Source organism: Cetorhinus maximus, chromosome 3, assembly GCF_964194155.1.
Source record: "Cetorhinus maximus chromosome 3, sCetMax3.hap1.1, whole genome shotgun sequence".
Lineage (NCBI taxonomy): Eukaryota > Metazoa > Chordata > Chondrichthyes > Lamniformes > Cetorhinidae > Cetorhinus > Cetorhinus maximus.
In genome coordinates, this window is record NC_135881.1 from 161,582,874 (window position 1) to 161,610,131 (window position 27,258).

A 27,258-nucleotide genomic window follows, 5' to 3' on the forward strand; every position below is an offset into this window, starting at 1 on the left:
GAGTCTGAGCTATGAGGAAAGATTGAATAGGCTGGGGTTGTTTTCCTTGGAGCAGCGAAGGTTGAGAGGGGACCTGATAGAGGTGTATAAGGTTATGAGGGGCATAGATAGGGTGGATGGGAAGGCACTTTTTCCATTAGTAGAGGGGTCAATAACCAGGGGGCATAGATTTAAGGTAAGAGGTAGAAGGCTAAGAGGGGAGCTGAAGAGAAATTTTTTCACCCAGAGGGTGGTGGGAGTCTGGAACTAACTGCCTGAAAGGTTGGTTGAGTCAGAAATTCTCATAACATTTAAGAAATATTTAGATATTCACTGTCATTGCCATAGCCTCCAGGGCTATGGGCCAAGCGCTGGAAAATGGGACTAGTGTAGTCAGATCTTTGTTGACCAGCGCGGTCACGATGGGCTGAATGGCCTCCTTCTTTGCTGAGCCTACTATCTCTGCAGCCATTTCTTTTAAGAGCCAAGGATGCAGGCCTTCAGTCCAGGAAACATGTCAGTCTTTAGTTCTGCTAGCTTTCCTAATGCATTTTCTCTAGTGGTCATGATTGTTTTAAGTTTCTCCCTCCTTTTGGCCCCTGCCTTTCTACTATTCTTGGGATGTTTTTTGTGTCTTCCACTGTGAATACAAATACTAGATAGTTGATCAAAGTTTCTGCTATTTCCTTATTTCCCATTATGAATTCCCTCTAAGGGACCAAGATGTGCTTTCATTATTCTTTTTATATATTTGTAGGAGCTTTTACCATCTGTTTTTAAATTTCTCAAGCTCCATTTTTTCCCCTCTTGGTTTTCTTTAGTTATTCTTTGCTGGTTTCTAAAGTTTTCCAAATCTTCTGGCCTACCACTAATCTTTGCAGCATTGTACATCTTTTCTTTCAATTTTATACCAACTTGAAGTTCCTTAGTTAGTCACACATGGTGCATCCTTCTCATAGAATCTTTCTTTCTCAATGGAATATATCATTATTGAAAGTTCTGAAACATCTCCATAAATGTCACTGATTCCCTACCGTCTTGCCTTTTAATCTATTTTCCCATTGTACTTTAGCCAACTCTGCCTTCACACCCTTGTAGTTGCCTTTATTTAAGTTTAAGAAATGAGTTTCAGCCCCATGTTTCTCAGCTTCAGTCTGATTGTGAAATTCTATCATGTTAGGATCATGCTTACTTGGAGGATCCTTTAGTATGAGGCCATTAATTAATCCTGTCTTATTACATATTATCAGATCTAAAAAAGCCTACTCCGTAGATGGTTGCAGAATGTATTGTTCCAATAAATTGTCCCGAATATGCTCTATGACTCATCCTCCAGGCTACCTTTGCCAATTTGATTCGTCCAACCTATATGAAGATTGAAATCACCCACAATTATTGCAGTACATTTCTTACAAGTCCCCCATTATTTTTTTAAATTTATAGTCCATCCTACAGTGTAGCTACTGTCAGGGGGACTATAAAACACTCCTGCCAGTGACTTCTTTCCTTTGCTATTTCTTCTACCCAAACTGGTTCTACATCTTGATCCTCTGAACCAAGATCATTTCTCACTACTGTACTGATCACATCCTTTATTAACAGAGCTACATCACCTCCTTTTCCTTTTTTCTTGTCCTTCCAAAATGTCAAATATCCTTCAATATTCAAAATTCTGGTCACTTTACAAAAATGTAGTAATGAAATTAGAATTAATAAAGAGGTAGCATTTAAAAAATTAATTAGATTGAAGGTTGATAAATCCCCTGGACCCAGTGAGCTATGTCCCAGAATGTTGAAGGAGGTGGCTATAGAGATAATGGATGCAGCGGTGGTTATTTTTCAAAATTGTACAGATTTTGAAAAGGTTCCTGCAGACTGGAAAATATCAAATGTAACCTCGCTATTTAAGGGAGGGAACGAGAAAATGGAGAACTACAGACCTGTTAATTTGACTTCAGTAATGGGGAAGATGTTACAATCTATTATAAAGAATGTGATAACTAGACACTTGGAAAATAATGATATGATCAGGTGGAATCAACCTGGATTTATGAAAGGAAAATCTTGTTTGACAAACCTGTTGGGGTTTTTTTGAGGATGTTACTTGTAGTGTAGATAAAGGAGAACTGGTGGATGTGGTGTATTTGGATTTTCAGAAGGCTTTTGATAAAGTCCCACACAGGAGGTTAGTAAACAAATTTAGAGCACATGGGATTAGGGGTAATAACCTGATATAGATTGAGAATTGGTTAACAGCAGATAAAAAACAGAAAGTAGGAATAAATGGATCATTCTCAGGGTGGCAGGCTGTTACTAGTGGGGTACTGGAAGGATCATTGCTGGAGCCACAGCTGTTCACAATCTATATTAATAATTTGGATGTGAGGACCAAATGTAATATTTGCAAATTTGCTAATGATACAAAATTAGATGGGAATATAAGATGTGAGGAGGATGCAAGGAGACTTCCATGAGACTTGGACAGGCTAGGTGAATGGACAAGAACGTGACAGATGGAATATAATGTGAATGAGTGTGAAGAAAGGCAGAGTATTTCTGAAATGGTGAGAGGTTGCGAAGTCTTGATCACAGAATCTTAATGGTGCAGAAGGAGGCCATTCAGCCCATTGTGTCTGCACCAGCTCTCCAAATGACCATTATGACCTAGTGCCATTGCCCTGCCTTTTCTATTCTGTCCAGCCCCCTCACGATTTTGAAAACTTATATTGAGTCTCCTCTTAGCCTTCTCCTCTCCAAGGAAAACAGTCCCAACTTCTCCAATCTATCCTCATAGCTGAAGTTTCTCATCCCTGGAACCATTCTTGTAAACCTCTTCTGCACGCTCTCCAATGCGTTCACGTCCTTCCTATAGTGTGGCACCCAGAACTGTACACAATATTCCAGCTGAGATCTAACGAGGGTCTTATATAAATTCAGCATAACCTCCCTGCTCTTATACTCTCTGCACTTATTAATAAAGCCCAGGATACTATATACTTTATCAACTGCTCTCTCCACCTGTCCTGCCACCTCCAATCATCTAGGCACATATACACGCAAGTTTTTCTGCTCCTGCACCCACTTCACAATTTCACCCCTTATTCTATATTGTCCATCCATGCTCTTCCTACCAAAATGCATCACTTCACACTTCTCGGCATTGAACTTCATCTGCCACCTATCTGCCCACTCCACCAACCTGTCTATGTCCTCTTGAAGTTCCACACTGTCCTCCTCACAGTTCACAACACTCCCAAGCTTTGTATCATCCGCAAACTTTGAAATTGTCCCCTGCACACCAAGAGGTAGGTCAATAATATATATCAGGAAAAGCAAGGGTCCCAATACCGACCCCTGGGGAACTCCACTACAAACCTTCCTCCAGCCCAAAAAATATCCATTGACCATTACTCTCTGCTTCCTATTTTTCAGCCAATTTTGCATCCATGTTGCTACTGTCCCTTTTATTCCATGAGCAATAACTTCTCACAAATCTGCTGTGTGGCACTGTATCAAATGCCTTTTCAAAGTCCATGTACACCACATCAACTGCATTACCCTCAACGTTTTCTGTTACCTCTTCAAAAAACTCCAGCAAGTTATTTAAGCATGATTCCCCCTTTAGAAATTCATGCTGGTTCTTCCTTATCAACCCATATTTGTCCATGTGACTACTAATTCTATCCCGAATTATTTCTAGAACCTTGCCCACCACTGAAGATAAACTGACTGGTCTGTAATTGCTGGGCTTATCCTTATAACCTTTTTTGAACAAGGGCGTAATGTTAGCAATTTTCCAGTCCTCTGGCACCTCCCCTGAGTCTAGGGAAGACGGAAAGATTATGGTCAGTGCCCGAGCAACTTCTAATCTCACTTCCTTCAATATCGACAGTCTATTCAACAGCCTATACTTGCTCCTATCAATTTTGAACCATTTTAGTGACAGAGTTTCCTCGACTGTCACCATGGCCTGGGTAGCATCTACCTCCTTGGTAAAGATGGATGCAACGTATTCATTTAATACCTCAGCCATGGCCCCTTCGTCCATCAGTAAATTCCCTTTTAGGTCCCTAATCAGCCCTACTCCTTTTACCACTCTTTTACTATTTATATGCCAACGGAAGACTTTGGGATTCCCTTTATGTTGGATGCCAATCTTTTCTCATTATCCTTCTTCGTTTCTGTAATATGCTTTTTCACCTCCCATCTGAAGCTTCTGTATTCCCCTTGGTTCTCAATTGTATTTTCTACCTGACGCATGTCATAAGGGCACTTTATCTTCTTTATCTTAATTTCAATCTCCTTTTTCATCCAGGGAGCTGTGGATTTGTTTGTCTTACCTTTCCCTTTCGATGGAATATACCTTTAATGTGCCTGAACCAATTCTTTTTTGAAGGTAGTCCATTGTTCAGTTACAGTTTTTCCTGCCAATCTTTCGTTCCAGTCTATCTGGCCCAGTTCCGTCTTGCCCCATCGAAGTCAGCTCCTGTCCAGTTAATTATTATTACTCTGGATTGCCTATTGTCCTTTTCTATCATCCTAAAATGTAGAATGCAATGATCACTGTCTCCTAAATGTTCCCCCACTGACACTGGATCTACTTGGCCCATCTTTTCTTGTTGGGTTGGACACATGCTCCTGTAGAAGATTTTCCTGAACACAATCTAGGAACTTTTGCCCCTCTCCACCCTTTACACTACCACTGTCCCAGTCTACATTCGGGTCATTAAAGTCCCCCATTATAACAACTCTATAATGCCTGCATCTCTGTAATTTCCCTGCAGATTTATTCTACATCCTTCTCGCTATTTGGTGGTCAAAAGACTACACCGAGCAATGTAATTACATCCTTTTTGTCCCTTAGCTCTAATCAAATTGATGCTGTCCTTGAAGCCTCTGGGACATCCTCTTTCTCCAGCACTGAAATTCTCCTCTTAACCAATACCACCACCCCTCCTCCTTTCCTATTGAGGAAGTTGTGGATGCTACAAGTGACCTAGACAACCACATGTGCAGGAAGTGTCACCAGCTGCAGAAATTTGAGCTCTGGGTTTTGGAGCTTGAGGGGCAGCTGAAGTCACTGTGGCACATTTGTGACGTTGAGAGCTGTGTGGATAGCACATTCAAAGAGGCGGTCACACCGCAGGTTAGGAGCATGTAGGCAGAAAGGGAATGGGTGACCACCAGGCAGTCCAAGAGAACCAGGCAGGTAGTGCAGGAGTCCCCTGAGGTCCCATTCGCTAATTGGTTTTGGATGCTGGAGAGGCTTTGGTTCCTTGGAGGAGTGCAGTCAGAACCACGTTTATGGCACCATGAGCAGCTCAGCTGTATAAGAGGGGAGGAAGAAGAAAAGAAGAGCAATAGTGTCAGGGTGTTCATTAGTTAGAGAAACAGACAGGCGTTTCTGTGGTCGCAGATGTGATTCCAGGGTGATACGATGCATCTCTGGGTGCCAGGGTCATGGATATCAGTGAATGGCTACAGAGCAAGGGTGCACAGCCAGAGGTCGTGGTCCACATTGGTACCCACAATACAGGTAGAAAAGGAGATGAAGTCCCACTGGCTGATTTTAAGGTTTAAGGAGAGAGATTAGCGAGCAGGGCTTCAAAGATAGTAATTTCCAGAATACTCTCAAAGCCACATGCTAGTGAGTATAGAAATAGAAGAATACACCAGGTGAATGCATGGCTGGAGAGATGGTGCAGGATGAAGGGCTTCAGTTTTCTGGGGCATTGGGACCAGTTCTAGGGAAGGTGGGATCAGTACAACCCAGGCAGTTTACATCTGAACCAGATCCAGACTTAAATCCTTGTATGGAGATTTGCTAGTGTTGTTGGGGGGGCTTTAAACTAGATTGGAAGCGGGATGGGAACCTGAGGGCAGATTCAAAAAGGACAAATTCAGAGCAGGGAGCGGGAGACAGGAAATTAGCGAGTGATTACAAGACAGAAGAAGCAAAGGTTAAAAATCGTATAGCACAGAAATTTGGCAGTGTTAAAAGGTAGATATTTAAATGCAAGGAGTATAGCAAACAAAGCCGATGAGCTGAGGGCACAGATAGACACATAACAACATGATATCAGTCATAAGGGAAACCTGGCTCAAAGGAGGGCAAAATTGGCAACTCAACATCCCTGGATATAGGATATTCTGACAGGATAGAGGGGGGGCTAAAAAAGGTGGGGGTGCAGCATTATTGGTTAAAGAATCAATTACAGCTGTGAGGCAGGATGAAATATGAAATGAAGCATCAAATGAGGCCATATGGGCTGAGCTCAGAAATAAAAAGGGGCAGCCACACTCCTGGGCGTGTACTATTGACCCCCAAACAGTGGAAAGGAGTTAGAAGAATAAATATGTAGACAGATTTCTGAGTGCAAAAACAATAGGGCAGCAATCGTTGGGGACTTCAACTACCTTAATATCAACAGATACAAATTGTGTGAAGGGTACAAAAATCTTAAAGGGCATTCAAGAGAATGCACCAGGGCTGGATGGATTATATCACATGCATTGTAGCATGTAACAAGCCCAATGAGAGGGGTCGCAATTCTAGATTTAGTCTTAGGAAATGGAGCTGGGCAAGTGGCTGAAGTAGCAGTGGATGACCATTTTGGAGATAGTGACCATAATACAGTTGGATTTAGCATAATTATGGAAAAGGAGTGAAAGTTCTAAATTGGGGAAGGACAAATTTTATGAAGCTGAGAGGTTGAGAGGTGAGCTGGTGAGAGTGGACCGGTTGCAGCTACTTGAAGGGAAATTAGTAACAGACCAGTGGGAGGCATTCAAAAATCAAGATTCTCCAGGCACAGTGTATGCATATCCTCACAAAGAAAAAGGGTGGCACAGCCAAATCTAGAACCCCTTGGTTACCTAGAAACACACAGGGTAAGATAAAGCAGAAAAAAAAAGCTCAGACAGCCACAAAAAAAAAAATAGAAAGCCGAGAGGAGTATAGAAAATGCAGGGGTGAATTAAAAATGAAATCAGCAAAGCAAATATATGATATGAAAGGAAAACCCAAAGGTGTTTTACCAGCACGTTAAGAGCAAGAGGATAATTAAAGAAAGGGTAAGGCCTTTCTACAGCAATGTACAACTTATCTCCTGCATCAATGCATAAGTTGTGAGCAGGGTTTTTAATGAACACTTTAGGCAGAATTTTGTGTCAGCGAGCAGGGGGCGGGGCCCGCTCGCCAACGCGTAAAATGACGCGGGATGATGTCGGGTGGAACCCACGAAGTCATCCCGGCCCATTTAAATTTTCAGGAAGGCGGGGGCACAGCAAAATCAGCTGTGCACCCGCCGACCTGTCAATGGCCAATTGAGGCCATTGACAGGATCAATTATACAATTAAAGGACCTGCCCGTCCAAGCTTATGGTTGGCAGGCAGGCCAGGAGCCCCAGTGGGGAATAGAAAAATCATGAAACCTCATCCACCGGCGGGATGAGGTTTCGTGTAGGGTTTTAAAAAGTTTAATAAACTTATTATGTGAATTATGAACATGTCTCGTCTCATGTGACATTGTCACATGAGGGGGACATGTTAGGGAATTTTTTTTTCTATTTTTAATATTTCTCAAAATGGAAGCACTTTGCCTCAGGGAGATGTGCACTCTTTCATGTGCATGTGCGAAAGAGTGCACTCTCGCTTTTGAGGAATCCCCCCCACCCGCACAGGAAGTGCATAGCGCTTCCCGCCGGACATCACGCTGGGTGGGCCTTAATTGGTCCACCCACGTAAAATGGTGGCGGGGCCCGCTTCTCCGGCAGGGATCGACTCCCCGCCCGCCGGAGATTGGGTCAGGCCTGCCCGACAGGCAGAAAATTCTGCCCTTTGTCTCTGTCTCCTTAAAAAAGAGGTGTGATGTAGATATTCCAGTTAATGGGGAGGAGTTTGAAATATTAGATACAATAAACAGGACAAAAGTGGAAGTGCTGGAGGGACTGACATCCTCGAAAGTGGATAAATCATCAGGGCCGGGTCGATTGTTTCCCAGGCTGTTAAAGGAAGCCAGGGAGGAAATAGCTGCTGACCTGCGGATCATTTTTTAATCCTAACTAGATACAGGTGAGGTCCCAGAGGATTGGAGGTCTGCAAACATTGTACCATTATTTAAAAAGGATGCACAGGATAGGCCAAGTAATTATAGGCCGGTCAGTCTGACTTCAATAGTGGGCAAATTATTAGAATCAATTCTGAGATCCAGGAGAAACTGTCATTTTTGAAAGGCATGGGTTGATCAGAGGTAGTCAGTGTGGTTATTTTTGGCTAAGTCATGCCTAATTAATGTAATAGAATTTTGAGGAAGTGACAAGGAAGATTGATGAGGGTAGTGCAGTGGATGTTGTCTACATGGATTTTAGTAAGGCCATTGACAAGGTCCCACTTGGTAGACTGATCAGAAAAGTAAAAGCCCATGGGATACAGAGGAATGTGGTGAGTTGGATCCAAAATTGGATTAGTGACAGGAAACAAAGGGTAATGATTGACAGATGTTTTAGTGAGTGGAAAGCAGTTTCCAGTGGCATTCAGTAGGGCTCAGTGTTGGATCCCTTGCTGTTTGTTGTACATATTAATGATTTGAGCTTAAACCTGGGAGGTATGATTGGGAAATTTGAAAATGACACAAAAACCAGTCATGTAGTTGATAGTGAAGAGGATAGCTGTGGGCTCCAGGATGATGTCAATGGTTTGGTTGAGTGGGTGGAAAAGTGACAAATGGAATTCAATCTGGAGAAGTGTGAGGTAATGCATTTTGGGAGGGCAAACAAAGCATGGGAATACTCAATAAGCAGGAAGTTATTGAGAGGGGTAGAGGGAGTGAGAGACCTTGAAGTGCATGTTCACAGGCCCCTGAAGGTGGCAGGACAGGTGGTAAAGAAAGCCTATGGAATGCTTTTCTTCATCGGGTGAGGTATAGAATACAAAAGCAGGGATGTAATGCTGGAACTGTATAAAACACTGGTTAGGCCACAGATGAAATTTTGCGTACAGTTCTGGTCACCACATTACAGGAAGGACACAATTGCTCTGGAGAAAGTACAGAGGAGATTTACAAGAATGTTGCCAGGGCTGGGAAATTGCAGCTCTGAGGAAAGATCAGGTAAGCTAGGGTTGTTTTCCTTAGAACAAGGGAGGATGAGGGGGTGACTTGATTGAAATGCACAAAATTATGAGGGGCCTAGATAGAGGAGACAGGGAAGGCTTGTTTCTCTTAGCTGAGGGGTCAATTATAGGGGGCACAGATTTAAGGTGATTGCTAAAAGGATTCGAGGGGATATTAGGATAAATTTTTTCACCCAGAGGGTGGTGGGCACCTGGAATTCTCTGCCTGGATTGGTGTTCCAAGTCAGAAACCCTCAACTCATTTAAAAAGTACCTGGATCAGCACCTGAAGTGCTGTAACCTGCAAGGCTACGGACCGGGTGCTGGAAGGTGGGATTGAAATGGGCAGCTAATTTTTTCAGACGGCACAGACATGATGGGCTGAATGGCCTCTTCCTATGCCATAACTGTTCGATGGTTCTATGGTCTCTACAAGCTGCGAACCTTGCAAGGGCTGAGTTTTCTCTATTGCTACTTTCTGGATCCCCATACCCGCCTCTCCTATAGTCACGCCCTCCTGTCCCAGACCAAATATGAAAAACCTAGACCAAGGGGAGTGACTGCCTCCTGGATCTGTCCAGGTAACTTTGCCTATCCCTCATGCATCATAGGGCAGAATCTTCCCTGGTTTGCACAAAGTGCCACAGTGGGCAGGAAAAAAGTCATTTTACCCACCTTGTCCCATTATTTAGGCATCCGCAGGAAACAGGTCATTTCATTGTTGGGCAGACTCCGAGTTGCCTGCCACGCCGTTACCTCACTGCCTCCTCACACAGGGCGCCACACTTAAACTGCAGCCACGCGCACACTTCTTAATGCTTGCAGCCCTGGACTGCTCCAGTGAAGACATGGTCCCAAAAGCCAAGAAGAGTGCAGCCTCCTGATTCAGTGACACATCCCTGGGACGCCTTCTGTACACTGTCGAGGCCCGCCACAATGTCCTCTATTCCCGCTCTGGCCACAGGGGGCATATCAGTCTCACCACTCCGGCTTGGGAGGTGGTGGCAGAGATGGTCAGTGCCAATGCTGCACACAAGATGTCAGCCATCCATTGGAGAGAACGATGAATGATCTCCTCCATGTCACTAGGGTAAGGCAACCATCTCACCACTCTAAACTCACACACTCAAGGACATCACACATTAACTGGCATCTCACTCATTGCCAGTTCAAGGGACATCACCACTCACTCTCTCACACACACCCTCACATCTCCATCTGGCCTCATCTCTTCTGGGTTGACAGCACTTGCATAGATCAGCATGTGCCCCCACACCCATCCTGGGATATCCCCCTTCCCCAGTAAAGCCCTCACCCTGCAGACTGTTCCCTTTCCTGAGGCCACATCACCCCCTTCACCAAGCAAGCTGAAGCCATTGAAAAGCCACCCCTGCCTTACTGCTGTCTGGTAGGTAGAGATCTGCCCCCTAAAAGTGATGTGGTGCTGTCTATGAAGCCTGGTGCTGATAACTATGAATGCTGCCCGAAGCAAGGTAGACAAACAAGCCTCGGAGTCCTGAGCGAAGTGCAGCTCGCCAGGTGTACAGTTGTGAAATGCATCGGCGTGCAATCACGCTGATGTGCCTGGATGATCCAGTGTGAGGGGATGATTCCGGTGAGCAGGGCTTATAACGAGGGGATGATTCCGGTGAGCAGGGCTTATAACGAGGGGATAATTCCGGTGAGCAGGGCTTATGACGAGGGGATGATTCCAGTGAGCAGGGCTTATGACGAGGGGATGATTCCGGTGAGCAGGGCTTATAACGAGGGGATGATTCCGGTGAGCAGGGCTTATAACGAGGTGCTAAGGTATTGAAATTACGTTCCCGACATGCGGCAGTGGGAAACGCAGCCTGCCATTCACAGGTGGAGCAGACAACTGCAAACTGGTTTCATGACAGCGTGAAAACAATTTTTGGCCATCCCGCCATATTGTTTCCACCCACCCGCCACGATGCCCGTCATGGTGTCCGAAGTTCAGGCTCAGTTCATCAACTCTGAGCCAAAGTTCCTTGAGCTGCAAACACTTACTGCCGATTTGGTTGCCGGCGGTGTCCAGCAGCCCCCAAAAGCTCCAGCTGGAACACATCACTCATCCTATCATCTTTATTGTAATTAATTTAACTAATTGCATTTCAAATTTAGAATTATCATTAGTTCTATTATGGGTTTTAACTAGTGAAACTATAAACTTCATACATTATCTCCCCTGTTGCAATTTGAACTATTGCCCCACTTCAGAGAGGGAAAACAAGCTTACAACTCACCAACAAATCACTTACCTGCTCACCTAATGTGGTCTCACCTCTGGTCTTCAGCTCTCAGTCTGGCAATCTCCAGCTCCCTCTCTCAGACCAATCCTCTTCCACAAAGGACCAGCACAGCACCTTGCCTGTCACCACACCAAACCCTCTCATTGCCAAATTCCCAGAATTAAGCACTCACTCTCATTGCATTCAGTCTCTAGCTTTTCAGCTTCACCTGAATTACTTTGTATGTCTGTTAAACCTCCTGCATTTATACCAGCTGAAGTTCCAGTGAGCTGAGTCACCCACTGTTGGGCCCAATAGGGAACCAGTTTAAACTCACTATCCAATTAACTAGTGCAGTTGGATCTAGCAGTTTATCACTGAATAAAGCTGAAATAAACTACAATTTACTCTTACAGTTAAGTTAAATGCTAAATGATAACCTGACTAGATTTTAGAAATGTGGGAAGTGTGATGTTATTCACCTTGGTAGTGAGAATAGAAAAACAGAATATTTTTAAAAGGTGTGAAATTTCTAAATATTGATGTTAGAGAGATTTGGATGTACTTGTACAAGGAATATAGAGAAATAGCATGCAGATACAGCAAGCAATCAGGAAGGCGAAAAGCATGTTGGCCTTTATTGCTAAGGATTGGTGTTCAAGCATAAGGAAGTCTTACTACAATTCTATAGGGAACATATAGAGCTTTGTGAGACCACACCTGGAATACTGTGTACAGTTTTGGTCTCCATATCTATGGAAGGATATACTTACCTTAGAGGCAATACAGTGAATGTGCACTAGATTGGTTCCTGAGATGAGAGGGTTGTCCTATGGTGAGACGCGAGTAAAGCGGACCTATGCAGGAGTACCACGGGTGGCTCTGCAGCACAAGAGTGGAAGAATGGCAGGGCTATAGTGATAGGGGATTCAATAGTAAGGGTTGATGGACAGGCGTTTCTGTGGCCACAAAAGAGACTCCAGGATGGTATATTGCCTCCCTGATGCCAGGGTCAAGGATGTCTCGGAGAGGCTGCAGGGCATTCTGAAGGGGGAGATTGAACAGCCAGTGGTCATGGTACATATTGGTACCAACAACATAGGTAAAAAAAGGGATGAGGTCCTACAAGCTGAATATCGGGAGTTAGGATGCAAATTTAAAAATAGGACCTCAAAGGTGATCATCTCAGGATTACTACCAGTGCCATGTGCTAGCAGAGTAGAAATAACAAGATATATCGGATGAAAATGTGGCTGAAGAAATTATGAAGTGGGGAGGGATTCAGATTCCTGGGACATTGGGACCGGTTCTGGGGAAGGTGGGACCAATACAATCAGGACGAGTTGCATCTGAGCAGGACCAGGACCAATGTCCTCGAGCGAGTGTTTGCTAGTGCTATCGGGGGGGTTTTAAACTAGAATGGCAAGGGGATGGGAACCTGAGCAAGGAGACAGAGTAGGGGGAAACAAGGATAGAAACAAAAGACAGAAAAGTAAGAAGCAAAAATGGAAGGCAGAAAAAACAAGGGCGAGAAACAAATGGGGTCATAGTGCAAAATAAAGCTAAGATGATTAACAAGATTAAAAAGACAAGTCTAAAGACATTGTATCTTAATGTGAGGCGCATTCGCTATAAGGTAGATGAATTAACAGCGCAAGTAGATATAAACGGTTATGATATAGTACAATTACGGAGAAATGGCTGCAGGGTGACCAAGGATGGGAACTGAACATCCAGGAGTATTCAATATTTAGGAAGGACAGACAAATAGGGAAAGGAAGTGGGGTAGCATAGTTAGTAAAGGAGGAAATCAATGCAATAGTGAGGAAGGATATTGGCTCGTAAAATCATGATGTGGAATCTGTTTGGATGGAGATAAGAAACACCAAGGGGCAGAAAACATTGGTGAGGGTTGTCTATAGGCCCCCAAGCAGTAATGGAGATTAAGAGAAGGCATTAAGCAAGAAATTAGAGACGCATGCAATAAGGGACGACTGTAATCATGGGTGGCTTTAATCTACATATAGATTGGACAAACCAAACTAGCAATAATACTGTGGAGGAGGATTTCCTGGAGTGTGTACGTGATGGTTTTTTAGACCAATACGTTGAGGAACCAACTAGAGAGCAGGCTATCCTAGACTAGGTATTGTGCAATGAGAAAGGACTAATTAACAATTAACAATCTTGTTGTGCAGGGTCCCCTGGGGAAGAGCAACCATAAAATGATAGACTTGTTCATTAGGATGGAGAGTGAAGAAGTTGAATCCGAAACTAGGGTCCTGAATCTAAATAAAGGGAACTACGAGGGTATGAGGCGCGAGTTGGCAATGATGGATTGGGGAACCTTACTAAAAGGGTTGACAGTGGATAGGCAATGACTAATATTTAAGGAACGTATGCATGAATTACAACAATTATTCAGTCCTGTCCGACACAAAAATAAAACAGGAAAGGTGGTTCAACCATGGCTTACAAAAAAAATTAGGAATAGTGTTAGATTCAAAGAGGAGAATACAAAATTGCCAGAAAAAGCAGCAAGCCTGGGAGCAGTTTAGAATTCAGCAAAAATGAATAAAAAGATTGATCAAGAAAGGGAAAATGGAGTATGAGAGTAAACCTGCAAGGAACATAAAAACTGACTGTAAAAGCTTCTATAAATATGTGAAGAGAAAAAGATTAGTGAAGACAAACATAGGTCACTTACAGTCAGAAATAGGGGAAATTATAATGGGAAACAAAGAAATGGCAGAAGAATTGAACACATATTTTGGTTCTGTTTTCACAAAATAGGACACAAATAATTTCCCAGAAATGTTCGGGAACCAAGGGTTTAGTGAGAGGAAGGAATTGAAGAAAATCAGTATTAATAAAAAAATGACGCTAGAGAAATTAATGGGGTTAAAGGCTGAAAAATCCCCAGGGCCTGATAATATACATCCCAGAGCATTAAAGGAAGTGGCCCTGGAAATTTTGGATGCGTTGGTGGTCATCTTCCAAAATTCTATAGACTCTGGAGCAACAACGCCAGGGTGGCAAATGTAACCCCACTATTTAAAAAAGGAGGGAGAGAAAAAACAGAAAGTTACAGACCAGTTACCCTAACATCAGTAGTGGGGAAAGTGCTCGAGTCTATTATAAAAGACGTGGTAACATAACACTTGGAAAGCATTAACAGGATTAGACAAAATCAAAGTGGGTTTATGAAAGGGAAATCATGCTTAACTAATTTACTGGGCCAGAAATTTTGGTGGGGTTGCGTGGGGGCGGGCGGGGCGGGCGCGAACCCGATTGGCGCCCCCGACTGGGGACGCACCGCCATTTTACATGGGCAGGCATGCGAGCGAAAGAGCGCAGAGATTTCCCTGAGGCACGGACACTATCACGTGAGCTGGGACATGTCAAAGAATAAATGTATAAATTTTTATTAGATTTTAAAACACCTCATGAAACCTCATCCTGCCCGTGGATGAGGTTTCATGAAAAATGTGAAGGCCACCTGGGCTCTTCGCCTGCCCGCCAACCTTAAGGTTCGATGGGCAGCTCATTAAATTGAATTAATAAGGTTTTAAATGGCCTTAATAGGCCTTTGACAGTCTGATGGACTCGGCTGCATGCCCGCCGAACTGAAAATCTAAATGACGCGCGGTGACGTTGGGACACCCGCCCGACATCACTGTGCGTCATTTTACGCGTCGGCAAGTGGGCCCCACCCCCGCTCGCTCACCGGAGAATTCTGCCCCTGGAGTCTTTTGAGGATGTAACTAGTAGAATAGATAAGGGAGAACCCATGGGCTTGGGCCTGAGCTATTCACAATATATATAAATGACTTGGATAAGGGAACCAAATGCAATATTTCTAAGTTTGCTGATGACACAAAACTGGGTGGGGTTGTGAGTTGTGAGGAGGATGCAAAGAGGTTTCAGGGCTATTTAGACAAGTTGTGTGTGTCTGGGCAAACACATGGCAGATGCAGTATTATGTGGATAAATGTGAAGTTATATGCTTCGATGTGAAAAACTGAAAGGCAGAGTATTATTTCAATGGTGATATATTGGGAAATGCGGATGTACAAAAGGATCTGGGCATCCTTGCACACCAGTTAATGAAAGTAAAAATGCATGTGCAGCAAGCAATTAGGAAGGCCTTCATTGCAAGAGGATTTGAGTTCAGAAGTCGGGATGTCTTACTGCAGTTATACAAGGCCTTGGTAAGACCACATCTGGAGTATTGCGTGCAATTTTGATCTCCCTACCTAAGAAAGGATATACTTACCATTGAGGGAGTGCAGCAAAGGTTCGCTAGGCTGATACTGGGGATGGCAGGACTGTTGCATGAGGAGACATTGGTTCATCTGGTCTGTATTCACTAGAGTTTAGAAGAATGAGAGGGGATCTGATTGAAACGTATAAAATTCTAACAGGGCTAGGCAGACAAGATGCAGGGAGGATGTTTCCCCTGGTTGGGGAGTCTAGAACCAGGGACCATAGTCTCAGGATACGGGACAGGCCATTTAGAACTGAGATAAAGAAAAATTTCTTCACTCAGAGGGTGGTCAACCTGTGGAATTCTTTACCACAGAAGGCTGTGGAGGCCGGGTCATTTCATCAAGAAAGAAATTGATAATTTTTTGGATATTAGGGGCATCAAGGGGTATGGAGAGAAAGCGGGAATATGGCATTGAGATAGATGTTCAGCCATGATAATATTGAATGGTGGAGCAGTCTTGAAGGGTCAAAAGACCTACTCCTGCTCCTATTTTCTATGTTTCTATGTGTTTATGCTCAATGGAATATAGAAGTATGAGCGGTGATCTAATAGGAACATACAGGATTCTGAAGGCACTTAACAGGGCACTTGATAGGCCCTGATTAGGCCCTGATTTTCACTACTGAGGCAAGTAGCTCGAGTAGGGAAACTTCCTGGCTCAGTGCACCCGGTAGAAAGGCCCCCAACCCCTGAATGGCATGATCTTTGCACCGGTGGCCAGGAGGTGGCCTAGTGCCGAGGTCAGCTGATTAAAAGGCCTATCTCAGTTTTCTGGGCCTTTGTCCCAGATGTATCAAAGGCTATTAGGCCCTCAAGCCCTCACCCCTCACATCCCTTCAGCCATCCACCCACTCCCCATGGCCCATTATAGCCCCTGTTATGGGTAGGAGGTGATTAATTTAAACAGCCCTGCTTTCCCCTCTCACTACTTTTCCATAAACAGAAAGGTTCTTTTGATTTTTGATTTCCCCCTTTATATGTGGTGATGTATTTTCCCAACTCCTCAGTTTTGGTGTGATCCAATTCTCTATTGATAATCCCACAGCAAACTCGTGATAGAATGAACTAAAAGGGTTAATTTATTTGCACACACTCAAAACATGGGAGGAGGAGCACAATGTGGACTCCGTTTCATTCATACAGCAAAGGTGGGATAGAGAACAGAAAGAGGTACACGACAGAGACCACAGACAAAATAAGAATTCTTGTTTCACGTGAATCCAGAATCCAGGATCAAAGTCCAATGGTGTATTCTTTCACAGAGTCAACAGGCTGAAGATGGGTGCTGGTTAATCCACTTTTCCAGTAGAGATGACTTCCCCAATGGGAGAGGCACATGGAGGTGATTTAGTCTTGTAGGCATTGGTACAGAAATTCAGAAGCTCCAGTAGTAAATAGTGTAGGTAGGAAGCCAGGTATTCAAAAACCTGGACAGAGACCTTTTTCTGCTGCTGTCTTGTAGATGAAAAATGGCAGCTCCACAAGGCAATATTACAGGTTCTAACAGTTTGGAGAGGGTGTCATGTGACATGAATCCCACTTCTCCACCTGGGTTGGACAAAGGATGTATATTCCTTGACTGAATTCTTGAGATGGTTAATGTTTCATCCATTAATAATGTCAAAAAATAGGTTTCAGGGCCCTTTCTTCTCACAGGCTGATCATCTCTGTTGACCAGAGCTTGGCCTTGTAAATGTAAATGGTCTGTGTACAACTCCTTGGGAATTTGATCTCTGTAGTCAAAGGGGCATTAGTGCCTCTTTAGAGATAATGAGGTTGCTGCTGTTCTGAAGGCCACAAGTTCCTTTGGTGTGAGCCATAGCCAGTCATGGCTCCAGTCAGTTTAAAGCCTTTGTCCAGTTCCAAAACAAATAATTTTATAGATTAGCCAGGATGATATATACATATATTTTATCAAAATATAGAATGAGGTCTTAGTTCTGGGAAACCTCCATGCTAACTCAATGCCAACTCATGCCCCCCACCCATACCCAATGGCCCCTTATTTCCACCTTCTTGCCAACCTATGCTGCACCCACTCTCAATGGCCCCTTCTAGCCCCCATGCTAACTCACGTCCCTCCATCCACACCCAATAGCCCCTAAGATCTTCCATGCCAACTCATGTGCCTTCTGTGCCTATTTATTTGGTATATGCTATGTACAGAACCAATAAACCCTATAGTAATAATGGCATGTGTGGAGCTGCTTAGAAAAAATGCACCTACTCACAAATCTTTTGAAAAAAAACTGCTGTTCCTACACCCTATAAAAGTATCAATCTAACAGACCATTAAAGCATCAGTAATGGAAGCTTTAACCACTTCACACCTCATAATATTGTGCAAATAAACATTGAGACATTGATTAAAAAAGTGACAGAAAAACTACTTATCATCACCATTTAAAGATGCTAATCAAGCAAAGTCAATGGGCAGTATTTTATGCTCTCCCCCATGGCGAGTTTGGAGGCAAGCATGGTTCCCTGCTGAAAGCATAGATTGCACAATCATCTATAAAGTTGTTTTGAATTTCAAAAGATATGCAGACAAACTTGAGATATGGACCAAAGTTACCCAAGTAATGAGCATAATTACATTTAGTAGTTCCAACCAGAGCAGCAGATCTGGCAAACCACAGTGCCTCATTTATTTGGATCTGACAAAGAGATATCAGAATATCTCCTTCATGATGAGAAGCTAGGGGGAATAAATTATGGGCACCAATTGCATACATTTGGCTTGAATTCCTTTTGTTTAAGAGATTGAGTTTAAAATGATAAGGACATTTGATAGCATACATACAGTGAAGCAGTTTCCTTTGATGAATCCAGAACAGAAAGGCATAATTTTAAAATTAGAGTTAGGTAATTTAGGAGTGAAATCATGACATTTTTCACACAAAGGGCAGTGGAAATCTAAAACTCCCTCCTCAAAAGGCTGGGGCTGCTGGGTCAATTAAGAATTTCAAGACTGAGATTGCTATCTTTTTATTGGGTAAATGTATCAAAGGATAGGGAACACAGGTAGCTAAATGGAGTTGGGGAACATATCTGCCATGATCTAATAGAATAACAGAACAGAAGGGGGCCAAAATATTGGTTAAAGAATCAATCACACAGCTGTGAGTAGGAATTATATGCTAGATTGAGCATCAAATTAGGACATAGGGGTTGAACTGGGGAACAAAAATGGGGCAGTCACACAGCTGGCAGTAAACTATAGACCGTAAACAGTCAGAGGGAGAAAGAAGAGCAAATATGTAGGCAAATCTGTAAGAAGTGCAAAAACTGTGCGGGATAAGGAGGAAGTGGGATGTGAGAAGGATTAGTTATCAGTATACCTATAATCTTAGATTTATTTTCAGGTCCGTCACTGGCCATGGCCTTGGCTGCACAAATTGTGGCAAGATTTGTCTTCTCCTTTGGGGTGAGGTCATGCAGCCATGCCTGTCCCCCACCAGGTAGGTGCTGCTGCCTCGAGGTACGTACGATCTTATGCTGCAAGAGAGAGGGAAGTATGTCAGTGAATGTGGCGCAATGTGTTTGTGTAATGTGGCTGTCTTAGTTGGATAGATTGCAGTGTGTGCAAGTTGTGAGATGTGGTTATGGGACTTGCAGCATTGCTAATGTGTATGAAGGCAAGGTAAAGCTAAGAATGTAAGGCTTGAGTCATGACTGTTAGGGATTGTTGGAATTGAGTGATGGGGGTGTGGTGCATTGAGTATGTGAGGCTAGTTATGTAGTTGGTGGAATATGGTGTTTTAAGATGAATTCTCTAACTTGGCTGCTTGTGCAAAGTCATTGAATTTCTTGTGGCTCTGCATCCACTTCTGGCATTGACTGCCTCAGCTATCTGCTCCCACTGCCTTTGCAGGGTGAGGTTGGAGGATATCCTGGTCCCCTATAGATAGAGGACCTCTCTCCTCTTGTACGACATCCTGTACCAAGGTGTCCAGCATAGTGTGAGACAACCTTGGAGCATACTCTCTGCCTTCTGAGCCATAATTCAATGTTCTTTTTTCTCACACTCTCATCTGCAGCACTTGGCGCAGGAAGAATGCACCTTCCCTTTAAGAGGTGCAGACAACATTAAGAGGTGTAGTGTGGCTTTGCACTGCTGAGATATGCAGTCAACCAGCAACTGTTCAGCACTGGATACACACATCAATCGTCCAAATCAGAGTGCTGCTTGCATCTAAAGCAATGGGTGCAGGTTAATTACACATTGCAATACCTGTGCTTATTTTCAGGTTCTGACCAATTTAACCACCTCCAGTTCAAATGGAAAATCTAAAACTGGAAAAGAACTGAGAGATTGAGATGAAAATATTCAACAAGGTTACTGAGATTTCTTTTTCAATGTGTGAATTAGGGTGTGAATTAGGGAATACATTTTATTAAAAGTATAATTTTGTTTTCACACTGGTGATTAAGTAATTTTATTCTTTCTGAATGATGAACAATTGATTTTATTTTTATTGGAGCCTTGCCCTTTCAATCAAACTCTTTTTTTGTTATACATGAAATAAATTAACCAAGCCCAAAGCTAGAACATTTTGTTTTTTGGCTGAGCTGCCTACACCTAGGCAGCTATCTAACTTGATTGCTTCAAAATCCTTAAATTATTCAGAATGAGGAATATAAACAGCGGGCAGAATTTTGCCCTCGACAAGCGGGCCCTGCCCCCAAATTGCCGAGGGGAAAATCCTGGCCAGCTCGTAATTTTCCAAGATTTATGGTCCTGGTTGTGACCTTCCTAAATCTAAATGTGATTCTTTAGTCAGGCGCCAGCACACACCTTCCTGTACAGCTAGCTTTCCAAACAAGCCTGCACAAAATCCCAGAACTGGAGGTCATGTGATTAGACAGGAAGCTGCCAGGCCAGAGAGTGAATGGGGCTGCCTAAGCCAGAGACGCCACAGTGCCTGCTGTCTCCAGGGTATTTATTCATAGGTCTCAGCTACATGATAAACATGTGATCAGTCCAAACATGTTATTCAGCACCTAAAGTACTCTGCTGCGGAACTTTCCAGAAATGATTTGGAAACACTATCACAGTTTTTATTAGAAATGTGAAGTTATATCCAGAAGATTCTGTGCGTCATATGCCGATACACCACTAACATTTTTTGACAGGAAAATATTTCCTGAAAAGCCATAAAGCAAACTCAGGGAGAAAAATGACATTTGTATCTAAAAACAAATTACCAAATTATGAACACGAGTTTGATCTATATCAGAAGGAAAATTCCTGGACAACTATTCTCCAATCTGCAGAGTATCATTCCAAATAAACCACCACCTATTACTGCATAAATCTTAGCATGGTTCCAGCTGTGTATAGCTGGAATCACATTGGACAAACAGTTTTTTAAAATTATTTTTCTTGTTGTGGTAATATTGTGCTTTTTAAATGATCTTTCTGCCCCCAGGATGTGGGTGATCTTGCTATGGAGACATTTCTTTCACTATCGTACTCATTGTTTATATTGTGACCAACTGTGTTCTGAACTTTTTGTTAGTTTTCTGCTTCTTCATTGGTTCACTGTCTAGATTTCTGTGTTGTTCTACTTTTTCATTGGTTATTTGCTACTTTGTACAGGAATAGAATTTAGTTAAGGTCTGATTATCAACCTCAATCATGGCATTAGTTGCCACCAGTTTCCCTTCAGATTTCACGGACCTGAATTTCCACAGAGGTTATTGCCACTTCCTGATGTAACTTTGGGAAGGAGATCGACAGAACGCCCAGAGTTATGGCAAGAGAATGGGGCATCCTCAGTGGAAATTCATGTGCCATAAGTGCGCAATTTCCAGGGGTGGAATTTTCCAGCAAAAAGTTGCAACTGTGCTAAACATACAAATTCTGTACAGTACTAAACTTACAAACACCATACAGTAAAGTACTAAACTTACAAACACTATACAGTACTAAACTTAGAAAAAACAGTACGGTACTAAACTTACAAACACCATACAGTACAGTACTAAACTTACAAACACTGTACAGTATTATACTTACAAACTCTGTACAGTACTAACTTACAAACACCACACAGTACAGTACTAAACATACAAACACTGTACAGTACAGTACTAAAGTTAAATGCTGTACACTACTATACTTACAAACGCTGTTCAGTACTACACTTACAAACACTGTACAGTATTATACTTACAAACACTGTACAGTACTAACTTACAAACACCACACAGTACAGTACTAAACATACAAACACTGTACAGTACAGTACTAAAGTTAAATGCTGTACACTACTATACTTACAAACGCTGTTCAGTACTACACTTACAAACACTGTACAGTACTATACTTACAAACACTGTACAGAACTAAACTTAAAACACCATACAGTACTATACTAAACTTACAAACACCATATAGTACTGTACTAAACTTACAAACACAGTACGGTACTATACTTACAAACACTGTACAGTACTACACTTACAAACACTGTACAGTACTAAACTTACAAACACCATACAGTACAGTACTAAACTTAAATGCTGTACAGTACTATACTTACAAACGCTGTACAGTATTAAACTTACAAACACTGTACAGTACAGCACTAAACTTAAATGCTGTACAGTACTATACTTACAAGCGCTTTACAGTACTAAACTTACAAGCACTGTATAGTGCACTACTAAACTTAAATGCTGTACAGTACTAAACTTACAAACACTGTACAGTGCAGAACTAAACTTAAATGCTCTGCAGTACTATGCTTACAAACACCGTGCAAAAAACTTACAAACACTGTTACCATAACTCTGAGCTGCACTCACGCTGTGTCACGACCATGTAAAAGACGTTTCCTCAATGTAGTCCATGAGCTAAGAATAGTGTGAGGATGTAGTCCCCTTTTAATGTATGAGTTCTTCAGTTTAAAAACAACCCAGCAGACAAGCTTCAGTCTTAAACTAGGTAAAGGTTAGTTTTTTACAAAACTACTGCTGAAAGTTACTTAGGTAAAAGTGATAAAGTTATTAATTAAAATACAGATACAAAGGTTAAAATGCAGATAAAGAAAAAGAGATACTGAAAGATGAGATTTCAAATCAGTCTCTGTGAGATATCGTTTTGAGCCCATTGCTTGGATTCCTTCTTTCCAAAGTGAATGGTTTGAAGCTAAAGATTCTGTTTAGCAGCTGCGATGGCTTCTGTGTTGAAGAGTTGGAGTTTGCCTTTCAGGTGGACTCAGCAAGCAGAACTGATCCTGGGAGTGAGTGAAGGCTCCTGTTTTCACTTTTATAGCACTGCAGGTGGTGGCTCTTGGTAGTCTGGTTTTAGTACAGCAGTCTGATAGCTGTTCTGGAAACCTTCCTTAGTCTCTCCCTGTTGAGAAGCTGTTTCTGTTTCAAGGCGTCTCTCACTTGATATTCAAAATGGTTCTCTCCTTAGGCAGCTCCCAGCCTTTTTTTAATAGTATGAAACCATATGAGGTATTAGCCATTCAAACAGCCTTTCTCCCACCTGGGCCTCCTTTTTACCTTTTTGTGAAGGTTCTTATCAGTTAATTGTCTTTGTTTTGAAAGAGGACCAGCAAGTGGAAGGATCTCATTTACACTTGTGGAACACTCATTGAATAAAGTCTTTTGTGATCCTTCTTAAGATAAATACTTTGATAAGGTTTTGGACCAACTCAGGAAGATGCCATGTTGTCCATCCATACATCCCTTATTCTGAACAAAGGCTTTATTAAAGTGTGTTTAGCAAACATATGCTTTTCAAACAGTTGCCCTTAAAAATCAATAGTATCATATTCACACGCATGTGACACACTATTCAATGTTGAAAAGTTGTTGCAGGTGCTGCTGCTAAACATACATTTCTTACAAACAACAGTGTAACAATACAAAAACAAAAATACCTGGAAAAACTCAGCAGGTCTGGCTGCATCTGTGGAGAGGAACACAGTTAACGTTTCGAATCCGAATGACCCTTCAACAGAACTAAGTAAAAATAGAAGAAATGTGAAATATAAGCTGGTTTAAGGGGGGTGGGACAAGTAGAGCTGGATAGAGGGCCAGTGATAGGTGGAGATAGCCAAAAGATGTCATAGACAAAAGGGCAAATAAGTGTTGAAGGTGGTGATATTATCTAAGGAATGTGCTAATTAAGGGTAGAAAGCAGGATAAGCAAGGTACAGATAGCCTTAGTGGGGGTGGGGTGGGTGAAGGAATCGAAATAGGCTGAAAGGTAGAGATAAAACAATGGATGGAAATACATTTAAAAATAATGGAAATAGGTGGGAAAAGAAAAATCTATATAAATTATTGGACAAAAACCGGGGGGGATCAGAAAGGGGGTGGGGATGGAGGAGAGAGTTCATAATCTAAAATTGTTGAACTCAATATTCAGTCCGGAAGGCTGTAAAGTGCCTAGTCAGAAGATGAGGTGCTGTTCCTCCAGTTTGCATTGAGCTTCACTGGAACAATGCAGCAGGCCAAGGACGGACATGTGGGCATGAGAGCAGGGTGGAGTGGACAGGGAGGTCTGGGTAATGCTTGCAGACAGACTGAAGGCGTTCCGCAAAGCGGTCACCCAGTCTGCGTTTGATCTCTTCAATGTAGAGGAAACCACATTGGGAGCAGCGAATGCAATGGACTAAATTGAGGGAAGTGCAAGTGAAATGCTGCTTCACTTGAAAGGAGTGTTTGGGTCCTTGGACAGTGAGGAGAGGGGAAGTAAAGGGGCAGGTTTTGCACCTTCTGCAGTTGCATGGGAAGGTGCCGTGGGAGGGGGTTGAGGTGTAGGGGGTGATGGAGGAGTGGACCAGGGTGTCCCGGAGGGAATGATCCATGAGGAATGCCGCCAGGGGGGGTGAAGGGAAGATGTGTTTGGTGGTGGCATCATGCTGGAGTTGGCGGAAATGACGGAGGATGATCCTTTGAATGCGGAGGCTGGTGGGGTGATAAGTGAGGACAAGGGGGACCCTATCATGCTTCTGGGAGGGAGGAGAAGGCATGAGGGCGGATGCGCGGGAGATGGGCCGGACACGATTGAGGGCCCTCTCAACCACCGTGGGTGGAAAACCTCCGTTAAGGAAGAAGGAAGACATGTCAGAGGAACTGTTTTTGAAAGTGGCATCACCAGAACAGATGCGATGGAGGCGAAGGAACTGAGAGAATGGGATGGAGGCCTTACAGGAAGCGGGGTGTAAGGAGCTGTAGTCAAGGTAGCTGTGGGAGTCGGTAGGCTTGTAATGGATATTGGTGGACAGTCTATCACCAGAAATTGAGACAGAGAGGTCAAGGAAGGGAAGGGAAGTGTCAGAGATGGACCATGTGAAAATGATGGAGGGGTGGAAATTGGAAGCAAAATTAATAAATTTTTCCAGGTCCAGACGAGAGCATGAAGCAGCACCAAAGTAATCATCGATGTACCGGAGAAAGAGTTGTGGGAGGGGGCCGGAGTAGGACTGGAACAAGGAATGTTCCACATACCCCATAAAGAGACAGGCATAGCTAGGGCCCATGCGGGTACCCATAGCCACACCTTTTATTTGGAAGAAGTGAAAGGAGTTTAAGGAGAAATTGTTCAGTGTGAGAACAAGTTCAGCCAGACGGAGGAGAGTAGTGGTGGATGGGGATTGTTCGGGCCTCTGTTCGAGGAAGAAGCAGAGAGCCATCAGACCATCCCGGTGGGGGATGGAGGTGTAGAGGGATTGGACGTCCATGGTGAAGAGGAGGCGGTTGGGGCCAGGGAACTGGAAATTCTTGATATGATGTAGGGTGTCAGAGGAATCACGGATGTAGGTGGGAAGGGACTGGACAAGGGGAGAGAGAATGGAGTCAAGATAGCAAGAAATGAGTTCCGTGGGGCAGAAACAGGCTGACACGATCGGTCTGCTGGGACAGTCCTGTTTGTGGATTTTGGGTAGGAGGTAGAAGCGAGCCGTCCTAGGGTGGGAGACTATCAGGTTGGAAGCTGTGGAAGGAAGATCTCCAGAGGAGATGAGGTCAGTAACAGTCCTGGAAACAATGGTTTGATGTTCAGTGGTGGGGTCATGGTTCTGGGGGAGGTAGGAGGAAGTGTCTGCGAGTTGACGCTCAGCCTCTGCGAGGTAGAGGTCAGTGCGCCAGACAGTGTAACAATGATTGCCGTGAACTCCTCCAACTTCTGATTGTAGCTTCTGACATATTGGCCGGATTTTTCTGTCCCTGTTGGTGTCAGGTATCATGGCGGGCATGAGCGTACAATATGGCGAGAAGGCCAAAATTTGGCTTTATGCCATCATTTTGCGATCGTCCGCTCTGCCCACCAATGGCGGGCCACCTTTCTCACTGTCCAACATCGAGAACCTAATTTCAATGTATTTGCATCTCATCATCTTGACTGCTGCCGGAATCATCCCCCCACATCGAATTTACGCCCCACGTCAGCATGACTTCAGCAAGACGTGATTCACAACAGCATTTAAATGGCATGCACCTGGCGAGCTGAACTTCGAGGAGAACTCAGAGGTGAGTGCACACTAATGTAGCGCAGCCCTCGCGAATGTTGCCTGTTTGACTTCAAGTAAGAGCCATTCAGATGAGGGCACAGGCACAGACTCACAGTGCGGTGCCAGGGCAAGGGCAGCTCTACGGTTGGGGCCAGGTGGGGTGGTGGGGGGGAAAGGCAGCACAGCCTGATGGTAGTGCACAAGCTCATGCGGGGGGTGGGATGCTTAGGGAAGTGACCACGCATTAGGGAAACCTTGTATAAACTGACCATTCCTCTGCAGCTGAGACAGTTCAGGCGCAGTTACATTGAGATGCTTGGAGTTAGGCCTCTGAAGCTTTTCTGCCCACTCAAGCAACGCAGAGGCATGAAAGTGCCACTAAATACTCCTGAATTTTGCACCCCTCGGGCACAGGCCACAAATTAATGAATGTTTTGGTGGACTGCAGAAGAATTGTATGACTGGGAAAGCTGTACAATCTCCTTGCAAAAGCCGCCATGGAGCAGTCACTGGTGGAGGTGCTCACAGCCCCTTGAAATGTCATCATCCCGGTTTGGACCAGTCTCCCTCATGGTTCAAGCTAACTGTGCAGCCTTGCAGTGCGGGTTAGGAGAATGTCTGCACCTGAGCTGAGAGAACAGCATGCAACCCAGTGGGTGAAGCTACCGTCAATCGGTCAGGTGGAGTGGGGCGGAGGTGGGTGGGGTTTTGGGCAGCCATGCAGCGCACTAAACTCTGGCCATCCAAGTGGTGGCCAGCACTCTCCGGGATGCATTAAGGGGCCTTGAGACGGAGTTAGAGCCGCATATGTCACCATGAGAGGCCCCTAGGATACCAATGCTAACCCATGAGTCTCTCTCTTTCATCCTGCAGGAGCAGGACATCAGGAGCATGGGGCCTGGTGACCTCGCTGTATGCTTCATTGTTTACAGGGAGCGGAGGTGAAGGAGAAAAGAGCAACAGAGGCACCTGACTGGGCAGAGGGAGGAGCAGCACCCTCAAGAAGAAGATGCAGCTGGGGCTCCTGACCACACCGCTGAAGAGCCACAGCCAGCCATTGCAAGTCAGCACCTAACTAGACCCAAGCAATACAGACAGCACTTGTGATTCATTCAGGTGACCGAGAACCAGTGTCGCCAAAAACTGCCTATGTCCAGAGAACTGGTTGGT